The following is a 15,690-nucleotide window of genomic DNA, read 5'->3' on the forward strand; positions in this document are numbered from 1 at the left end:
CGTTTTTTTTTTTTTTTTTTTTATCGTCAATTATTAATGAACGAAACAATCATTTTTCACATTTATTAAAGCTTATCCAGATTACTTTTAACAGTAGTTGATGGCAGTAATTATAACTATTTATATCTTCCCGTTATGAAATATCTTGTAAATGCAGCTGTCTTCTATTGGCCAATGTATTGAATGCTACAAATAAACAAGAGCTACTGATTAGAATAAAAACACTAATGGAAGACAGTTCAAAATTTGCCATCGTCAGAAAGAAACGGAAGATAAGTAACTTAACTTGCATTGTGTGTTTATACTTTTCTTTTTTCCAAAAGGACTCTTTTTCATCTTTGGGTTGAATTGCTAGTGAATTTTACGTTTTGCCAGGTTTCACGGGTTAAGTAAACTAAAAGCTTCATGATTGTTTATCTGCTTACCGCGTACCTAAGTAGTTCCAAAGGTCAATCCTTTCTTAACGTCAATGTCAAAGAAAGTGGAAAATTACCCGTCTAAAAATAAAATTTTTCTATCCCTCATCACGACACAACTGACACGTAATTTCCTAAATTTAAATTAATTGCTGCATCTTTAGATAACTAACACGCTTCTGAGCAGAAAGTAGTTATGTCAAGAAGGAAAGCGTCTGCAAAAGAGGGTACTGAATATTTACCACAAATTTAACGTATTTCAGCTGCAACAGCTCAGCGGTCGCTAGGAGGTCCCATTGGAACATCCAACGCTTCTTTTACAACAGATTGACGACCAATACGTGGCTCATCTCGTTCTTCGTCAAACGTTTCTTCACCAACAAACCGCGGAGGACGCCCTGGTGGGAGTGCAACATAATCTTCCTTATCAACTTCAACACTTCGACCGCCAGAAAGAATGGAAAACACGGCCGGAATACAGAGAAGAAGAACAAAAACAGTGGTTCGTGGACTCATGTTAATCTCTCAACTCAACAGCTGCAGAAAGGACAAAACCTGTTGAGTAAAATACGTCCAATTATATAAACTATTTCGAAAAAAATTGAAGACCGTATGAATCAACAGTAAAATGGCCACGGGTGAGTTTTTATTAGAACAATTTAACCCTTTAGGTGCTATTTATAAACCCAATTTTGCCTCAGTAAAATCAGTGTGTTTAATTATTTTCCCGAGAATCTATATGATTCTTTTTCACACTAAGGTTGCAGCTTCTTTCCGCGCTCAAAAAAAGCAAAGGAACAGTTGGTCGCGAAAAGCATTATAGGATAATTCTTTGAATGAAATTCGTCTTCTGTCCCTAGCCTTTTTTAGTTGTTTGGTCACCTTTTTGGTCTTGAGGGAACAAATAGAACCTATACACAACTGAAAAGTTAAAAAAATATGAATTCGCGGAGTTGGCATGAATCCAGTCTTACTGCTACACAATACTTAAAACACAACTCGCCGCAGCCTGGATTAGCGTTCTGCATGCGTCTCACTGAAAGCGTCTTTGACGAACTACTGGAGCACCATTGCTGTTGTACTTTAGGGTGTTTGTGGAATCCATTGTTATTATTATTTCTAATACTGATCCTACCTTTCACACAACAAGTCTATACTGATATCCCACTAACGGCTGCTCGCAGTTATTCAGCGTTCAACAGTGAGTGTCAGAGTTTTAGCTGAGATTAAAAACCTTTTAAGTTAAGATTAAAACCTTATAACAAGTAACGTGGCGTAGGAGATTGTCATTGGAACGGAATAGTCAATACTTAATTAAGATAGCTGGACTGGCAAAGAACTACGCCACATGTCACATGAAAATAATTTCTTTTTGCCAAAATTCTAGGTCATCCCAAGATCAAATTTTGACTCGTATTCTTCACAAATGTCTTCCGAGCCGAATGTGCTAATGACTCTAAGTTACTAGGTTACTGCAAAACCTCTAATGAATGTGTTCGCCTAATAAATTTCTATTTTAATCAGAGCAGTTACTGTGTTACCCTAAAACAACTAGAAGACTCGCGCTTCAGATCTTTAATAGTTGGCTCGGTTTAGCTCCTCGTCAACCACCAGCCGACAGAAAACTCAAGGTTGCCGTGTAATTGGTAATACAGTAGAAAACAGTTCTAATTGCAAAACTAAAACTTAAAAACATTTTTTTAAAAAAAATAGAAGTAATATATCAAACACGAGAGGTAGTGTTTCAACAGATATCCAAACACTGAGAAGTAGCGCTGAGTTTTTTTAAACGACTTCGGGGTGTTTGGATATCTGATAAAACACACCTTCGAGTGTTTTGATATGGCTTCTCAAATGATCAATAATTCTTAGAGACATTCAAGGCTAATATTGGCAAAATTTGATGGTAATTAGGAGAACGAAATTGCAAAACGTTGAGAGTTGACAGTTTAAGAAAAAGCCAAAGTAGGCTTGGGCAGTTGCTTGTCATCTATTGTTTAATTGAGCCAATGCAAAAGGCGTCCGTTTGGAAAGCTTCTGTTCGCTCACAGAGGCAGCTGGCATGCGATAATATCAACTATTTGCCATCGATGTTTGCTACCCTTATCGAGCCCCGATCAAACACTGTTTTCAATCCCAAACCCGTTCAATCTCGCCAAGTTGTAATAGATCATAAAATGACGGCAAAAAATGTTCAAAACTCAAGTGAAACCACGAGCCGCAGGCGAGTGGTTTCACTGCCAAGTTTTGGATATTTTATGGCGTCATTTTATGGTCTATAAGAGTATAGACCATAGAAAACTGCCGTCGATTTGTTTTTTACAATAACATGGAAAAAGTACGAGCGGAATTGACTATTTTTTTCGTTGAGAAAGCGCGCGCGTTACATCTGACGTCATTTTTATTGTCTGTACTCTTAAGCCGCGGCCACACGAGCGATTTTTTGCTCGCGCAGGTGATGCGATTTTTTCAAATTTTGTCGCGTCGCCAGCGCGAGAGGGTGGCCACACGAGCGACAAATGCTAGCGCGAGTTTGGCGACAAATTGAAAGCCGCGCGAATCGCATACTTCAAGAGACCTGGCGCTATAAACAGACAGAAGGCGGACGGCCCTTTTGGACCGTCCGAAGCGAGGATGTTGTTTTTCGCCTTTTTGCACTTTCTTCTTGACGATAAAAAGCAAACGAAGGAAGAAGAAAATTAAGAAAAGGTCAGGGTGGGTCCGTTCGTAGCTCGCAAAGAGAAAGGAACAAGGATTTTACCGTCAACTTCTGGCGGAAATTTCAGTCGTTGACATCCCGGCGCTTCATTCCCGAGCTATTGCAGATGACGAGGCTTAGTTGCAGGGTGGCTACACGGGCGCTATCTCCACGATTTTGTCGCGAAAATTTCAATTCTGGCGACTTTTTTCTTGCGATTTTTTCACCTGTCGCGTTGCAAGTTCGAGGGTGGCTACACGTGCGATTTTCATCTCGCGCTGGCGACGCGACAAAATTTGAAAAAATCGCATCACCTGCGCGAGCAAAAAATCGCTCGTGTGGCCGCGGCTTTATAGACAATAGCTACGAGCCAATCAGCGCGCGAGAATTTGGACAGTTATTATAAAATTAACAAATCGACGGCAGTTTTCTATGGTCTATACTCTTATAGACCATAAAATGACGTCAAATATGTTCAAAACTCAAGTGGAACCACGAGCCGCAGGCGAGTGGTTTCACTGCCAAGTTTTGGACATTTTATGGCGTCATTTTATGGTCTATAAGAGTATAGACCATAGAAAACTGTCGTCGATTTGTTTTTTACAATAACATGGAAAAAGTACGGGCGGAATTGGCTATTTTTTTCGTTGAGAAAGCGCGCGCGTTACATTTGACGTCATTTTTATTGTCTGTACTCTTATAGATAATGGCTACGAGCCAATCAGCGCGCGGGAATTTGGACAGTTATTGTAAAATGATTATTATATAGTTTTTGCCTTCCACGCCTTTCGCTTTAGCTTTAGTTTCGTTATGCGAAGTTTACCGATAGCTTTTTCAATCAGTTTCGGTTCCTCCTACCGTTGACAGTGTAGTAAATGCTCGTATCAATCGTTAGTTTACTCTTTGCATTCAAATGTTCCTGAAACTCAAACAATGTTTTTAATCGCCTGTCCCCTAATTTTGGCTCATTTTGTCGTCTGTTTTCACGTCGATCTTCTAATTTGTATTTCGCTTAATAGTTACATATATAAAAGTTGTTTAATCTAATATCAAAACAAGCCGGTGTGCGTCCTTTCCTTGTTTTTTGTTGTCAATTATTAATGAACGAGACAATCATTTTTCATACCCACATTTATTAAAGCTTATCCAGATTACATCTCAAACTATAGTTGATGGCAGTAATTATAACTATTTATATCTTCCCGTTTTCTTGTTTTTGTGAAATATCTTGCAAATGCCGCTGTCTTCTACTGCCCAACATATTGCGCGCTGCAAATAAACAAGAGCTACTGATTAGAAAAACACCGACTGAAGACAGTTCAAACTTTGTGATCGTCAGAAAGAAGTTTTTGATCCCAAAGGGAAAATAAGTAATTTAACTTACATTGTGCGCTTCTACTTTTCTTTTTCCGAAAGGACTCTTTTTTAATCTTTGGGTTGAATTGCGAGTGAATTTCACGTTTGCTAGGTTTCACGGGTTAAGTAAACTGAAAGCTTCATGAATGTTTATCTGCTTACCGTGTACTTAAGTAGTTCCGAAGGTCAATCCTTTCTTAACGTGAATGTCGAAGAAAGCACGAAAATTACCCGTGGAAAGGTAAAAATTTTGCTATTCTTTATCTCGACACAACTAACGCTTAATTGACTAAATTTAAAATAATTGCTGCATTGTTAATATAACTAACACGCTTCTGAGCAGAAGTAGTTATGTCACAAAGGAAAGCGTCTGCAAAAGAAGGTGACTATATTTACCACATTTTTAACGTGTCTCAGCTGTAACAGCTCAGTGGCGCTTAGTAGGCAACATTGGAACATCCAACGCTTCTTTAACAACAGATTGATGACCAATACGTGGCTCTGGAGCATCTTGTTCTTCATCAAAAATTTCTTTACCAACAAACCGACGACCCATAGCCGAGGGTGCAACATAATCTTCCTCATTAACTTCAACACTTCGACGGCGCCCGGCCCCAAAAAGAATGGAAAACACGGCCGGAATACAGAGAAGAAGAACAAAAACAGCGGTTCGTGGACTCATGTTAATCTCTGAACTCAACAACTGCAGAAAGGACAAAAAGTGTAGAATAAAAGTGATGCGTCTAATATATAAACTATTTCGACGAAACTTGAAGACCGTAAATGCATCAACAGTAAGTAAAATGACCACGAGTGAGTTTTTATTACGACAATTTAACCTTTTGGGTGTTAATTTTACTAACCCTTTTTTTTTTGTTTTATTATTTTTCCGGAGGTTCTATATAATTCTCATTCACATTTAGGTTACAGCTTTATACTGATTCATCCAATGTAACCGCGCGCAAGAAAAGCAAAGGAACGGTCAGTCACGAAAAGAAAGTTCATTGAAAGAAATTTGTCTTCTACCCCTAGCCTTTTTTCATTGTTTTGCCACCTTTTTTTTCTTGAGGGAACAAATTGAGACTATGAAAAACGGAGAACCTCAAAAAATATGAATTCGCGGAGTTGGCATGTATCCAGTCTTACTGCTATGCAATACTGTTAAAACACAACTCGCCGCAGCTTGCGTTAGCGTTTTGCGTCTCACTGAAAGCGTCTTAAACGAACTACTGGAGCTCTATAGCTGTTGTATTTTAGGGTATTTGTGGAATCCATTGTTATAATTATTTCTAATACTGATCCTACCTTTCACACAACAGGTCTATTACTGATATCGTATTACTGAACGGCTGCTCGTAGTTATTCAGTGTTCAACAGTGAGTGCCAGAGTTTTAGCTCAATATGAGATTAAAAACCTTATAACAAGTAACCTGGGCTTACGGGGCGGGGGAGATTGTCATTGGAACGGAATAGTCAGTACTTAAGATAGTTGGACTAGCAACGGCATACGCCACATGTCACATGAAAATAATTTCTTTTTGTCAAAATTTCTGGGTCATCCCAGCTCAAATTCTGATTCCTATTTTTCATTAATGTCTTCCGAACTAAACGCGCTAATGGCTCTAAGTTACTGGGTTACAGCAAAACCTCTAATGAATGTGTTCGCCAAATAAATTTCTATTTTAATCAGAGCAGTTACTGTTTTATCCTAAAACAACCAGACGACTCGCTCTTCAGATCTAACAACTTTGATAGTTGGCTCGGTTTAGGTCCTCGTCGACCATCAGCCGACAGAAAACTCAAGGTTGCTGTCTAATTGGTAATACAGTAGAAAACAGTCCTAATTGCAAAACTAAACCTAAAAACAACTTTTAAAAAATTTGGAAGTAATACATTAAACACGAGCAGGAGTGTTTCGTCCGATATCCAAACACTGAGAAGTAGGTTGAAAAAACGAGGCGCAGCTGAGTTTTTTTAAACGACTTCGGAGTGTTTGGATATCTGATAAAACACACCTTCGAGTGTTTGATATGGCTTCTCAAATGATCAATAATTCATTCTGAGAGAAATTCAAGGTTAAAATTGGCAAAGTTGTATGGTAATTAGGAGAACGAAATTGCAAAACGCTGACAGTTGACAGTTTAAGAAAAAGCCAAAGTAGGTTAGGGCAGTTGCTTGTCATCTGTTGTTTAATTAAGCCAATGCAAAAGGCGTCCGTTTGGAAAGCTTCTGGTTCGCTCACTGATGCAGCTGGCGTGCGATGATATCAACTATTTGCCATCGATGTTGTCCACCCTTAGCGATCTCCGATCAAACACTGTTTTGGATCCCAAACCCGTTCAATCTCGCCAAGTTGTATCAGAAACTAAGGACCACTTTACTGATCTGAAGACTTTTTACCTCACCCTTTTTATGCTATTATATATACTAGATTTTCACTGAATGAATTTTATAGTTATAAACTGATTATTATATAGGTTTTGGCCTTGTACGCCTTTCGCTTTAGTTTTAATTTCATGTGAAGTTTACCGTTAGCTTTTTCAATCAGTTTCGGTTCCTCCTACTGACGATAGTGTAGTAATTGCTCGTATCAATCGTCTAATTTTGGCTCAATTTTGTCGTTTGTTTTCACGTCAATTTTCTTATTTGTATTTCGCTTAATCGTTACATACATAAAAATTGTTTGATCTGATTTCAAAACAAGCCGGTGTGCGTCCTTTCCTTGTTTTTTGTTGTCAATTATTAATGAACGAAGCAATCTTTTTTCATACCCACATTTATTAAAGTTTATCCGGATTACATCTAAAACTAGTTGATGGCACTGAGTTATTACAACTTTTTACATCTTCCCGTTTTCTTGTTTTTGTGAAATATCTTGCAAATGTCGCTGTCTTCTACCGCCCAACTTATTGCGCGCTGCAAATAAACAAGAGACACTGATTAGAAAAACACCGACTGAAGACAGTTCAAACTTTGTGATCGTCAGTAAGAAGTTTTTGATCCCAAACGGAAAATCTGTAATTTAACTTACATTGTGCGCTTATACTTTTCTTTTTCCGAAAGGACTCTTTTTTAATCTTTGGGTTGAATTGGCAGTGATTTTTACGTTTTGCCAGGTTTCACGGGTTAAGTTAAAAGCTTCATGATTGTTTCTCTGCTTACCGTGTACCTAAGTAGTTCCGAAGGTCAATCCTTTCTTAACGTAAATGTCGAAAAAAGCACGGAAATTACCCGTCTAACAGTAAAACCCTCCTACCCCTTATCGTACACAACTGACACATAATTTTCCTAAATTTAAATTAATTGCTGCATCTTTAATATAACTAACACGCTTCTGAGCAGAAGTGGTTATGTCAAGAAGGAAAGCGTCTGCAAAAGAGGGTGAATATTCACCACATATTTAGCGTGTCTCAGCTGCAACAGCTCAGCGGCCCGAAGAATGAGGAGGTCGAACATCCAACCCTTCTTTAACAACAGATCGACGACCAATACGCGGCTCTGGAGCATCTGCTTCTCCATTAAACGTTTCTTCACCAACAAACCGACGACCCTGAGGTGAGCGTGCAACATAATCTTCCTCATCGACTTCAACACTTCGACGACCAAAAATAAAGGAAAACACGGCCGGAAGACAGAGAAGAAGAACAAAAACAGCGGTTCATGGACTCGTGTTAATCTTTGAACTCAACAACTGAAGAAAGGACAAAACCTGAGAATAAAATGCGTCTTATTATATCATCAGTACACTGTTTCGACAAAACTTGAAGACCTTATATGCATCAACAGTAAAATGGCCATGAGCGACTTTTATCACGGCAATTAAAACCTTTAGGTGTTTATTTATAAACCCAATTTTGCCTCAGTAAAATGTGTTTAATTATTTCCCCGAGGTTCTATATAATTCTTATTCAGCTTAATGCTGATTCATCCAATTTTACCATGCACAAGAAAAGCAAAGGAACGGTTAGTCACGAAAAGCAAGGTAGGATCCTTTTTGAAAGAAATTCGACTTCTACCCGTAGACTTTTTTCGTTGTTTTGTCACCTTTTTTAGTCTTGAGGGAACAAATTGAGCCTATAAAAAACGGAGACTGAGCTGAAAATGTGAATTCGCCGAGTTGGCAGGAATCCAGTCTTACTGCTATGCAATACTTAAAAGCCAACTTTCCGCAGCTTGCGTTTGCGTTCTGCGAGGAGCGTCTCACTGAAAGTGTCTTTAACGAACTACTGGAGCTCCATAGCTATTGTAATTTAGGGTATTTGTGGAATCCATTCTGTTGTTATTATTATTTCTAACCTTTCACACAACAGATCTATTACTGATATCGTATTACTGAACGGCTGCTCGTAGTTATTCAGTGTTCAACAGTGAGTGTCAGAGTTTTAGCCCAATATGAGATTAAAAACCTTATAACAAGTAACCTGGGCTTAAGAGGCGGAGGAGATTGTCATTGGAACCGAATAGTCAGTACTTAAGATAGTTGGACTAGCAAAGGACTACGCCACAAGTCACATGAAAATAATTTCTTCTTGTCAAAATTTCTGGGTGATCCCAAGATCAAATTTTGATTCCTATTGTTCACAAATGTCTTCTGAACCAAACGGGCTAATGGCTCTAAGTTACTAGGTTACAGCAAAACCTCTAATGAATGTGTTCGCCCAATGAATTTCTATTTTAATCAGAGCAATTACCGTGTTATCCTAAAACAAACAGACGACTCGCTCTTCAGATCTAACAACTTTGATAGTTGGCTCGGTTTAGGTCCTCGTCGACCATCAGCCGACAGAAAACTCAAGGTTGCCGTATAATTGATAATACAGTAGAAAACGGTTCTAATTGCAAAACTAAAACCTAAAAACAACTTTTAAAGAAATTGGGAGTAATATATCAAACACGAGCAGGAGTGTTTTATCAGATATCCAAACACTGAGAAGTAGGTTGAAAAAACGAGGCGCAGCCGAGTTTTTTTTTAAACGACTTCGGAATGTTTGGATATCTGATGAAACACACCTTCGAGTGCTTTGATATGGCTTTTTAAATGATCAATAATTCTTGGAGAACTTTAAGGCTAAAATTGGAAAAATTTTATGGTAATTAGGTGAACGAAATTGCAAAACGTTGACAGTTGACAGTTTAAGAAAAAGCCAAAGTAGGTTAGGGCAGTTGCTTGTCATCTGTTGTTTAATTAAGCCAATGCAAAAGGCGACCAATCGGAAAACTTCCGGTTGGCTCAACGATGCAGCTGGCGTGCGATGATATCAACTATTTGCCATGGATATTTGTCACCCTCAGCGATCCCCGATCAAACTCTGTTTTGGATCCCAAACCAGTTCAATCTCGCCAAGTTGTCTTGTCCTGCCTCGACTAGCTTTGTGGCTATTTGCGGGACAAGCCCTTTATATAATCTAAATCTGTAAATAAATTGTTGTTGTTACTGTTGTTGTTGTTGTTGAAACCAAGGACTACTTTACTGATCTGAAGACCGCTGACCTCATCCTTTTGATGCTATTATACTGGATTTTCACTTTTGAATTTTATAGCTATACACAATTATTATTTAGATTTTGCCTTGCACGATTTCGCTTAAGTTTTAATTTCAAGTTTACCGTTAACTTTTTCAATCATTTTCGGTTCCTCCTACTGATGATAGTGTAGTAATTGCTCGTATCAATCGTTAGTTTTCTCTTTGCATTCAAATGATCCTGAAACTCAAACAATGCTTTAACCGCCTGTCCTCTAATTTTGGCTCATTTTTGTCGTTTGTTTTCACGTCAATTTTCTCATTTGTATTCCGCTTAATCGTTACATACAAAAAAATTGTTTGTCCTGATATTAAAACAAGCCGGTGTGTCAATTACTAATGAACGAAACAATCATTTTTCATACCCACATTTATTAATTAAAGCTCGTCCAGATTACATCCAAAACTAGTTGATGGCAGTAACTATAACTATTTATATATTTCCGTCTTCTTGCTTTTGTGAAATATCTTGCAAATGCCGCTGATCTTCTACTGGCCAATGTATTGAGTGCTACAAATAAACAAGAGACAATGATTAGAAAAACGTCCTGAAGGCGGTGGAAACCCTGTGCTCTTCAGAAAGAAATTTTTGATCCAAAAGAGAAACAAAGTAATTTTACTTAAATTGTGCCCTCAGTATACTTTTCTTTTTTCCGAAAGGACTCTTTTTAATCTTTGGGTTGAATTGCTGGTGAATTTTACGTTTTGCCAGGTTTCACGGGTAACTGAAAGCTTCATGATTGTTTCTCTGCTTACCGTGTACCTAAGTAGTTCCGAAGGTCAATCACGAGAGAAAGCACGAAGATTACCCGTCTAAAAGTAAAATTTTCCTATCCCTTATCGTGACACAACTGACTCATAATTTCGTCAATTCAAAATAATTGCTGCATCTTTAATATAACTAACACGCTTCTGAGCAGAAGTAGTTATGTCAAGAAGGAAAGCGTCTGCAAAAGAGGGTGAATATTTACCACATATTTAGCGTGTCAGGCTCAGCTGCAACAGCTCAGCGGCCCGAAGGAGGAGGACGTTGAACATCCAACGCTTCTTTTACAAAAGATCGATGACCAATGCGTGGCTCTAGGGCATCTTCTTCCCCATCAAAGTTTTCTTCACCAACAAACCGACGACCCATATTTGGGGGTTTAACATAATCTTCCTTGTCAACTTCAACACTTCGACGGCCAAAAACATAGGAAAACACGACCGGAAGACAGAGAAGAAGAACAAACACAGTGGTTCGTGGACTCATGATAATCTCTCAACTCAACAACTGTAGAAAGGACAAAACCTGAGAATAAAAGGCGTCTTATTATATACACTGTTTCGACAAAACTTGAAGACCGTATATGCATCAACAGTAAAATGGCCACGACCGACTTTTATTACGACAATTTAAACCTATAGGTGTTTATTTATAAACCCAATTTTGCCTCAGCCAAATGAGTTTAATTATTTCCCCGAGGTTCTATATAATTCTTATTCAGCTTAATGCTGATTCATCCAATTTTACCACAAGAAAAGCAAAGGAACAGTTAGTCACGAAAAGCAAGGTAGGATCCTTTTTGAAAGAAATTCGTCCTCTACCTCTAGCCTTTTTTCGTTGTTTTGTCATCTTTTTTAGTCTTGAGGGAACAAATTGTGCCTATAAAAAACGGAGACTGAGCTGAAAATGTGAATTCGCCGAGTTGGCAGGAACCCAGTCGTACTGCTGTGCAATACATAAAACACAACTTGCCGCAACTTAGGTTATATTAGCGATCTGCATCTCCTGGCACTGAAAGCGTCCTTAACGAACTACTGGAGCTCTATAGCTGAACATTGTATTTTAGGGTATTTGTGGAATCCATTGTTATTATTATTTCTAATAATAATGCTACCTTTCACACAACAGGTCTATTACTGATATCCCACTAACGGCTGCTCGTAGTTATTTGATTTTCAACAGTGAGTGTCAGAAAATTCGCTCTCTTAGGTCAATATGATATGGAAAATCTTATAACAAGTAACCTGGGCTTACGGGGTGGGGGAGATTCTCGTAGCAACAGAATGGTTGCTATAAACCACATGTCACGTGAAAATAAACACTTCCTTCCTGTCAAAATTTCTAGGTCATCCCAAGCTCAAATTCTTCCTATTCTTTGATTCACAAATGCCTTCCGAACCAAACGCGCTAATGGCTCTACGTTACCGGGTTACAGCAAAACCTCTAATGTATGTGTTCGCCTAATAAATTTCTATTTTAATCAGAGCAGTTACTGTGTTACCCTAAAACAATCAGACGACTCGCTCTTCAAATCTAACAACTTTGATAGTTGGCTCGGTTTAGCTCCTCATCGACCATTAACCGACAGAAAACTCAAGGTTGCTGGTTGTTAATACAGTAGAAAATAGTCCTAAATTAAAACTTGAAGTTAACTTTTATTAAAATTTAGTTATTAATTGCAAAACGTTGATAGGTGATAGATTAAAAAAAGTAGGCAAAGTTAGGGTTGTTGCTTGTCATCTTTCGTCTTTTGAGCTAGTGACAGGCGTTTGTTTGCAAAGCTCCTGGGACGAGTTGCATAAAACTTTACGGCGGGCGTAAATGCTATCGTCAGACGTTAAAATACTGAATGTGACTGGGCTGAAGGTCTGGCGTTAGCAGTTACGCCCGACGTTAAATTTTATGCAACTCACCCCTGGTTCGCTCCCTGATGTAAAGCTGGTGAGCGATACTGGCCACCCTTAGCAAGCCGCGATCAAACACTGTTTTGGGTGTTTTTGTTATTTTCTTATATCTCGTCAAGTTGCAGCAGAAATTAAGGGCTTATTACTTCTTAAAGCTATTTTGGGTGGACTTTTTTTTATTTTATACTCTTTTTATGCTTTTACACCGTTATCTACCTATTCTCACTTGTAAATGTTATATTTGTACACTAGTAATTGGATGATTTTGCCGTTTGATTTCTTGTCAATTTTGATTTTTATTAAGCTAAATCGTTACTTGTATTTCGCCTTATTTTGTAACACCGCAACTTATCTACCGCAATAGATTAAAGTTGAAATAAAATTCATTCTCTGGCCACAAAAACAAACTGAAGAACTTTGCGGCATAGTAAGGAATTATCTGTGTCTTAGTTTTTTCGCCGTCAATTATTAATGAATGAAATAATTATTTTTCATACCCAGATTTATCAAAGCGTTATCCAGATTACATCCAAACAAGTTGATGCCAGTAATTATAAATAGCATTGTTGCTGTATGCAAAAAAATTAAAGATGCTGATTAGAGGAACATACTGAAGAAACAGTTGCTTCTGAGCCAAAACTGACATGAAGTACTTTTGGCTAACGTTATGCCTAATACACTTCTTTTTCCCCAACAGAACACTTTTAATGTTGTCTGGGGGGAAGGGGCGGGGGTGGGTGCCATGTTTAGGTCCGGTTTAGGGAATAGGTACTAGGGGTTCCATTATTGGAGGTGAAGTGCTGCCCCATGTAGCCGAAAGATGAAGGACTTGGACAGTAAACTAATAGTAATCAAAGATTATAGTGCGTCGGCTTAGGGCCTTAGACACCAAGCTGTGTTGCATAAATCATGTTAAGATTCCGTTTACCTGCTGGTACGTGATCACAATTGGTCATTGTGCACAATGGCCATCGAGTACAACGACTTGTTTCATTTGATTAACTTATTTCATGTATTTTAGAACAAGAAATCGTTACATCTTATTGAGTACGATAAGTCGTTTCATTTGATGAGATATACATCAGGTGTCGCCAAAAATCCAGGAATCGCCAAAGTTCCAAGAATAGTCAATACTTTCCTGATCAGGCTTTGATTACTGCCCGCACAGGGCACCTTACTAATAGGCCATTTCCAAGTTGCTGTGAACCTCACTATGAAGTCCAGGTTAACTGAAAAACTTTTCATATGAAAATTAGTTTTGTTTGCATATGAAAGAAACTAATTTTCAAATAACAAAAACTTTGCACTTAGCCTCGCTTCCATAATGAGGTTCAAAGCAACTCGGAAATGGTCTCTTCTGTTCTGAAGGGCTAGCTGTTTCGCTGTTTGTTGGCAGTTCCCAGGCTCCAATGCGTAGAAAGTCTGTGATTGGTAAATTTATGATTGACAGACTTGAATCTGCCACCTCGTGCTTTGATATTCGACTTGATATTTTTTCTGTTGATGTGAGGTCGAAAGTGGAGGACTTTACCGATAAAGTACTCACTATCTTGTCATTTCAAGTGTACATTTAAGTATTTCGGGAAGTCCAGGGGAAGACAACGTTCTTTCATCAGTCTCGCAGCGCTGTTGTTCCATCAGGACCAACCAGTTCAGCTGTGAAGTACGAACACAGTCGATGAAATCTTGTCACGAGGAGACAGTTTGTTCCAAAGCGCCCTCCGATATTGACTTATTCCTGATGCAGATTACCCAGCGAGGCGAACAAACTGAATTATAATTAGAATTCACCGAACGAGGCGAATGATACTGAATTCTAATATGCCCGAATTACCCAGTGAGGCGAACGATTATAATCATTGTCAGTGTTTATGTTTTAAACATATAATAATGTTATTGAGGTACAATGTTCCGTTGCAATTTTCGTTGAAAATTGATTAAAATTAAACCTTCTGGCCTGCATTGTTTGCATTACGTTCAGTGTTTGAGTTTGTTAGAAACTAATGCCTTCAAAGAATAAGCAAGTTCGAAGTTATAAAAACTCATTCGTCAAGATAACAACGAGCTTAAATAACAAATAAAATAGAATTCAACTTCAAACTTGCTTATTTACTCTATTTTTCCCACGATCTCGAACACCATGTATTATCTTCTTGTATTATCTTCTTCAAGCAGCCCAAATGAATAAATTATTTACTGTCCAAACCCTTCATCTTTCTACATTGGGCAGCACTTCACTTCCAATATGGAACTTCTAGTCTACAAAATATTCAAAAAAGGATTACTCTACAATATTTAAAAAAGAAAAGGATCTTACCTTAACTTGCCTTCTTGTTTCGAAGCTAAGTCGAACTGCGAAACTAGGACTGAAACGATACGAAACGCGCTGGGCATGATGGACAGATTTGGACGTCAAGATGCTATTGTGACGTTTCGAGATGGTGCAGATTTGGAACCGACATGCAATCTCTTGTACCTCAATAACATTATTAGTTTGTGTATAAATACAAATAATATAAACATTAATAATGATTAAGGTTGTATCTATAATGCATACTCCTCGTTCAGCAAATTATAATTATAATACAGTTCGTTCGCCTCACTGGGTAATTCGGGCATATTAGAATTCAGTATTTTTCGCTTCGTTCGGTAAATTCTAATTATAATTCAGTTTGTTCGCCTCACTGGGCAATCTGCATCAGGAATAATATACCTGCCAACTCTCACGCCTGCGGGTTGAAAACTTCGATCTCATCAGTGCCGGCTCACGCTTGCGGGCCAATTTCTTACGCCTGATTGAAAAATGTGAGTTGTTGCCGTCATGCTTGACACAATTTCCAAAAATATGTTAACTCAGACCCATGTAAGGAACGAAAACCATGTGTAAAGTGAATAAAAGTCCAAAACTTTCCGATTTTAGAACTATAGAGCTGCTAGCTGATTTTATCAACTGACGTCGGTCCTTGTAGCTAAGCGTTTTCTCGATAACTTCGCCTTCGGCAGACTTCGGACGTCTTCGGAAGACTTCG

The 15,690-nt window shown here is 38.3% G+C and overlaps 2 long non-coding RNA genes across 6 annotated transcripts; one reads left to right on the top strand and one right to left on the bottom strand.

The window, feature by feature from the left end:
- Positions 1-32: 32 nt before the first annotated feature.
- On the bottom strand, positions 33-15,081 carry LOC146452108 (uncharacterized). 5 transcript variants are annotated; one of them, XR_014859863.1, is made up of 5 exons: positions 14,979-15,081; positions 10,963-11,282; positions 8,767-10,502; positions 7,864-8,179; positions 33-186 (listed from the first exon to the last, which is right to left on the bottom strand). It is a non-coding gene; the product is annotated as an uncharacterized LOC146452108 (long non-coding RNA). The 5 variants fall into 5 exon arrangements; XR_014859862.1 differs by lacking the exon at positions 33-186 and adding an exon at positions 4,228-4,383 and having other exon boundaries at positions 7,864-8,161; XR_014859861.1 differs by lacking the exon at positions 33-186 and adding an exon at positions 4,228-4,383.
- On the top strand, positions 665-7,042 carry LOC146452109 (uncharacterized). The gene is made up of 3 exons (XR_014859866.1): positions 665-987; positions 1,567-1,944; positions 6,161-7,042. It is a non-coding gene; the product is annotated as an uncharacterized LOC146452109 (long non-coding RNA).
- Positions 15,082-15,690: the final 609 nt, after the last annotated feature.

This window comes from Pavona decussata, unplaced genomic scaffold, assembly GCF_977016875.1.
Source record: "Pavona decussata unplaced genomic scaffold, jaPavDecu1.1 SCAFFOLD_381, whole genome shotgun sequence".
Classification (NCBI taxonomy): Eukaryota; Metazoa; Cnidaria; class Anthozoa; order Scleractinia; family Agariciidae; genus Pavona; species Pavona decussata.